Source organism: Labrus mixtus, chromosome 2 (assembly GCF_963584025.1).
Source record: "Labrus mixtus chromosome 2, fLabMix1.1, whole genome shotgun sequence".
In the NCBI taxonomy this organism is placed as follows: Eukaryota; Metazoa; Chordata; class Actinopteri; order Labriformes; family Labridae; genus Labrus; species Labrus mixtus.
Genome location: NC_083613.1, coordinates 2,419,724 through 2,427,157, shown reverse-complemented (window position 1 = coordinate 2,427,157; position 7,434 = coordinate 2,419,724). Strand labels below are relative to the sequence as shown.

Here is a 7,434-nt window from a genome sequence, read left to right as displayed (position 1 = left end):
ATTTTTAATTTACATGTTGTAGTCTAGTTCATTTTTAATGTACATGTTGTAGTCTAGCTCATTTTTAATTTACATGTTGTAGTCTAGTTCATTTTTAATTTACATGTTGTAGTCTAGCTCATTTTTAATGTACATGTTGTAGTCTAGTTCATTTTTAATGTACATGTTGTAGCCTAGCTCATTTTTAATTTACATGTTGTAGTCTAGCTCATTTTTAATTTACATGTTGTAGTCTAGCTCATTTTTAATGTACATGTTGTAGTCTAGCTCATTTTTAATTTACATGTTGTAGTCTAGTTCATTTTTAATGTACATGTTGTAGTCTAGTTCATTTTTAATGTACATGTTGTAGTCTAGTTCATTTTTAATTTACATGTTGTAGTCTAGTTCATTTTTAATTTGCATGTTGTAGTCTAGCTCATTTTTAATTTACATGTTGTAGTCTAGTTCATTTTTAATGTACATGTTGTAGTCTAGTTCATTTTTAATGTACATGTTGTAGTCTAGCTCATTTTTAATTTACATGTTGTAGTCTAGCTCATTTTTAATTTACATGTTGTAGTCTAGTTCATTTTTAATGTACATGTTGTAGTCTAGTTCATTTTTAATGTACATGTTGTAGTCTAGTTCATTTTTAATTTACATGTTGTAGTCTAGTTCATTTTTAATTTGCATGTTGTAGTCTAGCTCATTTTTAATTTACATGTTGTAGTCTAGTTCATTTTTAATGTACATGTTGTAGTCTAGTTCATTTTTAATTTACATGTTGTAGTCTAGCTCATTTTTTAATTTACATGTTGTAGCCTAGCTCATTTTTAATTTACATGTTGTAGTCTAGTTCATTTTTAATTTACATGTTGTAGTCTAGCTCATTTTTAATTTACATGTTGTAGTCTAGTTCATTTTTAATTTACATGTTGTAGTCTAGTTCATTTTTAATTTACATGTTGTAGTCTAGTTCATTTTTAATGTACATGTTGTAGTCTAGCTCATTTTTAATTTACATGTTGTAGTCTAGTTCATTTTTAATTTACATGTTGTAGTCTAGTTCATTTTTAATGTACATGTTGTAGTCTAGTTCATTTTTAATTTACATGTTGTAGTCTAGTTCATTTTTAATTTACATGTTGTAGTCTAGTTCATTTTTAATTTACATGTTGTAGTCTAGTTCATTTTTAATGTACATGTTGTAGTCTAGCTCATTTTTAATTTACATGTTGTAGTCTAGCTCATTTTTAATTTACATGTTGTAGTCTAGCTCATTTTTAATTTACATGTTGTAGTCTAGTTCATTTTTAATGTACATGTTGTAGTCTAGTTCATTTTTAATTTACATGTTGTAGTCTAGTTCATTTTTAATTTACATGTTGTAGTCTAGCTCATTTTTAATTTACATGTTGTAGTCTAGTTCATTTTTAATTTACATGTTGTAGTCTAGTTCATTTTTAATTTACATGTTGTAGTCTAGCTCATTTTTAATTTACATGTTGTAGCCTAGTTCATTTTTAATTGACATGTTGTAGTCTAGTTCATTTTTAATTTACATGTTGTAGTCTAGTTCATTTTTAATTTACATGTTGTAGTCTAGCTCATTTTTAATTTACATGTTGTAGTCTAGTTCATTTTTAATTTACATGTTGTAGCTTAAATACACTTGAAATAAAGTTAGCTATATTTAAAAAGTAAACAGCATTTTAAATCTCCATAGTAACCTGCTGCATGGTTGCCATGGTGATAGACCAGATAGAAAATTAATTTATTTGAACAAAAACAAACTCAGAGACAGCAGCAAATATCCAAAGTGGTTTAAAAGTTTCACATTTTCGAGGATTTCTTCACAAAAGATCTTTATCGAAAATGTTTCTCCTCCTATCAACAAGTGTTTGAGCATGCAGGACGTAAGATTGATGATTTGAATCAAACTAGATCGACACGATCACACGTTTAAAGTTCAATAAGATAACATGGACTCAGAGGTTTTTAAGACTATTCACTTTTTATCGCAAACAAATATGAAAACATGTAATAAATTAAATATTAAAACATAATAATGTTAGCAGCTGCTTCTGTCGTGATCTTTATAAAAACTAAATGATTTTCTGTCAGACCTTTAACTGTTTTGAAACTCAAATAGTCTATTTCATTTATTTTGTGTTGAGAAAGAAACAGTGAAAGAAGTTTGGTTCAGGAACTTTAAGTTTGATCCTGAATGAATCTATGTGAGTGTAAACTTTAATAACACATTAAACCAACAATATATAGATATTAAAAAAATACTTTCTACTGTAAATACTCATAGAAATGAGACTTTGAATCATTTAATGAATAATTATTGATTGTTGGTCATAACTTTATAGTGTGAGGATGTGAGGACTTTTTTAGAAAACATATTCTTCGGTTTATCAGAGGTTTACATTTTGGGATTGTTTCTGTCTTTTAGACGAACCAGCGATTCAGGATGGCCTACACCCTCGTCCAGGACCCGGACTGGTCCAGCCCGAGGGTGATCCTGAGGAGGATTCCGTCTTCAGCCGGCTCTTCAGGAGGTTCATTACCGAGGTCCCCGCCTGTAACTCCTCCTCACTCTCCTTCCTCTCCTGCAGAGGTAATTATTCACTTATTTCCTTTTAACTCAACAGTTGGTTTGTATTTCATCTCAAGAATGATTTAAATCTTTTTTTAAATCCTGAAGTAAATCACTGATCCTTAACAACTTGAAGTTTCAGTACAATTCTTGTTTGTAGTTATCTGATTGTTTAGTTAAATACATTAAATACTGACTTTTATTTAGAGGCTATTTAAAGTTCTATATGGAAAAGATTTGGACCCAAATATGAAACATATTCAAAAGTTACATATGAACTTTCTTTAAACCCTTGATCATTTTAACAGCTGATTCTGTCATGATCTTTTTACAAACTAAATATTTATGTTGACTTATCTTTTTACTGGTTAAAAACCTCATTTTTTAAATTAATATTGTGTTGTGGAAGAAACTGAAAGAAGTTTGGTTCAGATAATTCATTTTCTATCCAAAATCAATCTTTGTGAGTGTGCACTTTGATCTTTTGATAGGTGAAGCACATCACACCAACAATAAACATATAGGCTGACAGCCTGCCTACAAAACAATACAAATATGAATTACAGCAAATACTTGTAGAAATGTGTTTGTTTGAATGACTTAAAGGAACACTTATTGAATGTTCTTTATAACTTCAGACTTTGAATGTTGAAATGTTGGTTTGTTTCTGTCTTTAGTGCTCCCACTGGACTGTCCACGACCCGGATCAGACCAGTCTGAGGGTCCCTGCAGCAGCCAGCTCTCCAGAACCGTCTCCACCCAGGTCCCCTTCTGTTTCTCCTCCTGCCTGTCCCTCTAACTGCTTGATCCTTGACCTTCAAGTCAGCTCCTCTTCTTCTTCCTCATCTTCCTCCTCTTCCTCCTCTACTACTCCCCTCCCTCCTCTCCCTCCTTCTCTCCCTCCTTCTCTCCCTCCTCTCCCTCCTTCTCTCCCTCCTCTCCCTCCTCTACCTCCTCCTCTCCCTCCTTCTCTCCCTCCTCTCTCTCCTCTACCTCCTCCTCTCCCTCCTTCTCTCCCTCCTCTCCCTCCTCTACCTCCTCCTCTCCCTCCTCTACCTCCTCCTCTCCCTCCTCTCCTCCTTCTCTCCCTCCTCTCCCTCCTCTTCTCACTCCTCCTCTGTTAGGCATCATCAGAAGAGACCGGCTGCACGGGTGGAAGGAGAGCCTCCACGGAAGCGTCCTCACTAGAGATAAGCTACCGTGTTGAGTAGAATATGATAAAATAGAATAAGATAAGTTAAGTTTAGATAAGTTCAGATAAGTTAAGTTCAGATAAGTTTAGATAAGTTAAGTTTAGATAAGTTTAGATAAGTTAAGTTTAGATAAGTTCAGATAAGTTAAGTTCAGATAAGTTTAGATAAGTTAAGTTTAGATAAGTTTAGATAAGTTAAGTTTAGATAAGTTCAGATAAGTTAAGTTCAGATAAGTTTAGATAAGTTAAGTTCAGATAAGTTTAGATAAGTTAAGTTCAGATAAGTTTAGATAAGTTAAGTTTAGATAAGTTTAGATAAGTTAAGTTTAGATAAGTTCAGATAAGTTAAGTTCAGATAAGTTTAGATAAGTTAAGTTTAGATAAGTTTAGATAAGTTAAGTTCAGATAAGTTTAGATAAGTTAAGTTTAGATAAGTTTAGATAAGTTAAGTTCAGATAAGTTTAGATAAGTTAAGTTTAGATAAGTTCAGATAAGTTTAGATAAGTTAAGTTTAGATAAGTTTAGATAAGTTAAGTTTAGATAAGTTTAGATAAGTTCAGATAAGTTTAGATAAGTTAAGTTTAGATAAGTTTAGATAAGTTAAGTTTAGATAAGTTTAGATAAGTTAAGTTTAGATAAGTTTAGATAAGTTAAGTTTAGATAAGTTTAGATAAGTTAAGTTCAGATAAGTTTAGATAAGTTAAGTTCAGATAAGTTTAGATAAGTTAAGTTTAGATAAGTTCAGATAAGTTTAGATAAGTTAAGTTTAGATAAGTTCAGATAAGTTTAGATAAGTTAAGTTTAGATAAGTTCAGATAAGTTAAGTTCAGATAAGTTTAGATAAGTTAAGTTTAGATAAGTTCAGACTAAGGTTGTGATGTGTGATACGTAGTTTTCTCTCTTTAGCTCTTTGGGCACTTCCTGTTTGGTCTGATGACTTGGCATTTGATAACATCTCGCTCCTCTTTAGCTCCACCCTCTCCTCCAAATATGGTCACAGAAGAAGAAGTTGAATTTCAAAAATATATTTCAGCATTATAATAAGCATCTCCAGCATACATCGTTGTTCTCATATAGCGCTCCTCCTCAGCTCCTCTCTCTCCTCAAGACATGTTCACCTGTGGCTCCAGGTAACAAAAGGCTTAAAAAGACAACAAACCAAAGTTTACAGCACAGTGGATACATCCATTTTAACGCTCTATGGTTGTGATGTGCTGTGATGTTATAACTCTTCTATAATGTGAAGAAAACTAGCTGTTTTAGCAGCTTATGAATTAATAAGAGGTCCCGAATGACATCTTAATTTGCTAACTTCTTGCTCCTCACCAGCTCCTCCTCTCCTCCAAAAATCACAAAAATGTGAAAATGAAACACCCAGGATTTCATTTAATTATTTAAACACTGTGCTTATGGTATCAGTGTCTTTACTCACTGTACCTGGTATTTTGTGTTGTTCTGTGTTTTAACACTGTGCTCATGGTATCAGTGTCTTTACTCACTGTACCTGGTATATTGTGTTGTTCTGTGTTTTAACACTGTTACATTGTTTGGTCGTGTAACTTGTCTTTTGCCAGTGCTTCGCTCCTCTTCAGCTCCACCGTCGTATTCAAACATGGTCACCTCCGTCTCCAGGTAACAAAAGGCTTTGACATGGCAACAAAATAATGAGTTCTATTACAGTGGGATCATCTATTCATTTAACAAATCTATGGTTTCTTTAGGCAGCTAATGAGTTAGCCACATGCTAAATAAGCATTTGCTAACCTCTGCTCCTCTCCAGCTCCTCCTCCAGCATTATATTGAACATCTCCTGCACAAAGTTGTTCTCATGTAGCGCTCCTCCTCAGCTCCACCCTCTCCTCAAGTCACCTGTGGCTCCAGGTATCAAACGCTTCCAAAAGGCAACAAAAGCGAGGGTTATATCACAGTGCTGTTCACGTCAATGTTACAGTCTATGGTTGTGATGTGTTTGTGATGTTATCACCTACTATCACTTAATGTAGAAACTCATTCTGGAAACTAGCTGTTTGAGCAGCTAATGAATTGATATTTGTTAACTTCCTGCTCCTCTCAAGCTCCTCCTCCTCATGTCCAAATATGGTCGCATCAGAAATAACTTGAAATTAAACAAAAACCTGAATATGAAGTGTGATAGAAACATAATCTAAATGTACCTGGCTTGTTACATTGTTTGAATTGTAATGGCTCTTGCATGGTTATCAGGATTGTGTGATGAGAAACCTGTTACTTTTAGTTCCTGGTACCTGACATTCTCCTGCTGCTCTAACCTTTGAAATGAATGTGGGTAAGGGGCAAGTCTGCTGTTTTATGCACTCTTGCATCTTAGATAACTTCAGTCACATACTACATTAATGTCATGAACATTGTGTTTACTAGCTATTTGTCCAGACTGTTTGGTTATCTGGTCTCTTCTTGTATTAGTATTTGGTTCTAATGCACCTGTGTCTCCAGGTAACAACGGGCTTTATATTACGTCATGTGTTGTCTTGTATTTTGTTGTGTTGTTGTTTGTTTTTTTCAGATATTATGTTACTATATTATATTGTGTTTATGTGTTATGTGGTGTTATTCATGTCATGTGTTGTCTTGTTGTGTTGTGCAGTGTTGTGTCTTGTTGTGTCTTTGTGTGTTACGTTGTGTTGTGATATGTTGTCTTGTCATGTGATCTGATCTGTTGTGATATGTTGTCTTGTTTGTGTCGTGATGTGTTGTGTTGTGATGTGTTGTCTTGTCATGTGATCTGATCTGTTGTGATATGTTGTCTTGTTTGTGTTTTGTTTTGTTGTGCAGTGTTGTGTCTTGTTGTGTCTTTGTGTGTTACGTTGTGTTGTGATGTGTTGTCTTGTTTGTGTTTTGTTTTGTTGTGCAGTGTTGTGTCTTGTTGTGTCTTGTTGTGTCTTTGTGTGTTACGTTGTGTTGTGTTGTGATGTGTTGTCTCGTCATGTGATCTGATCTGATGTGATGTGATGATTAATGATGTCACATAATATCAGGTCATGTGATGTGAGCTACATTTTGTTTCATCAAAATTAACTTTTTGGTTCATTGAATGTCCCAGCGTCTCTTTGATTCATTCCCTCAGCGGACAGGTGGGATCTAAAACAGGTGAGTTTGATTCCTACACAATGTTTGTTTTCAGCATGGGATCCTTTTTGATTCTTTTTTTTGTTTTTTTTTCTTTAGGAACAGGAGCTGAAATCTAAAGAAGAGCCCTGAACAACAGAACAGAGGAGACAGGAAGCAGCACAGAGGACACAGACAGGATGAGGTTGAATGAACAGACCGACAACGAGAGAGAAGAAGAAAAGATGAGAGACAAGTGTCAATGGTAACTTCATGAAAACAGCTCTGAATATATAAGAAAACATGGCTCACTTTGAGGAACATTTCTCTGACATTAGATGAACTTCATTTTATTTGTGATGTATGTCCACTAAACCATTGTATTGTTTGTTTGTTTCAGCTGAGACCTCAAAGCAAACAGAGGACTCCATTTAAAGAGGAGACAGACGAGTTTGGAGACAACAGGAGGTCGGCACAACATTTAGAATCAGCTGCAAAAACAGAGTTTGCAAATCAAATCTGAATAAATATAGATCCATGAATAATCTCTTCTGTCAACTGTTGGTATTTTCTC

At 34.0% G+C, this 7,434-nt stretch overlaps 1 long non-coding RNA gene across 2 annotated transcripts; it reads left to right on the top strand.

The window, feature by feature from the left end:
• Window positions 1–5,298: 5,298 nt before the first annotated feature.
• LOC132954387 (uncharacterized) lies at window positions 5,299–7,434 on the top strand. Of its 2 annotated transcripts, XR_009665754.1 has the most exons (5): window positions 5,299–5,408; window positions 5,557–5,657; window positions 6,856–6,902; window positions 6,981–7,125; window positions 7,261–7,434. It is a non-coding gene; the product is annotated as an uncharacterized LOC132954387 (long non-coding RNA). The 2 variants fall into 2 exon arrangements; XR_009665756.1 differs by lacking the exon at window positions 6,856–6,902 and having other exon boundaries at window positions 7,261–7,429.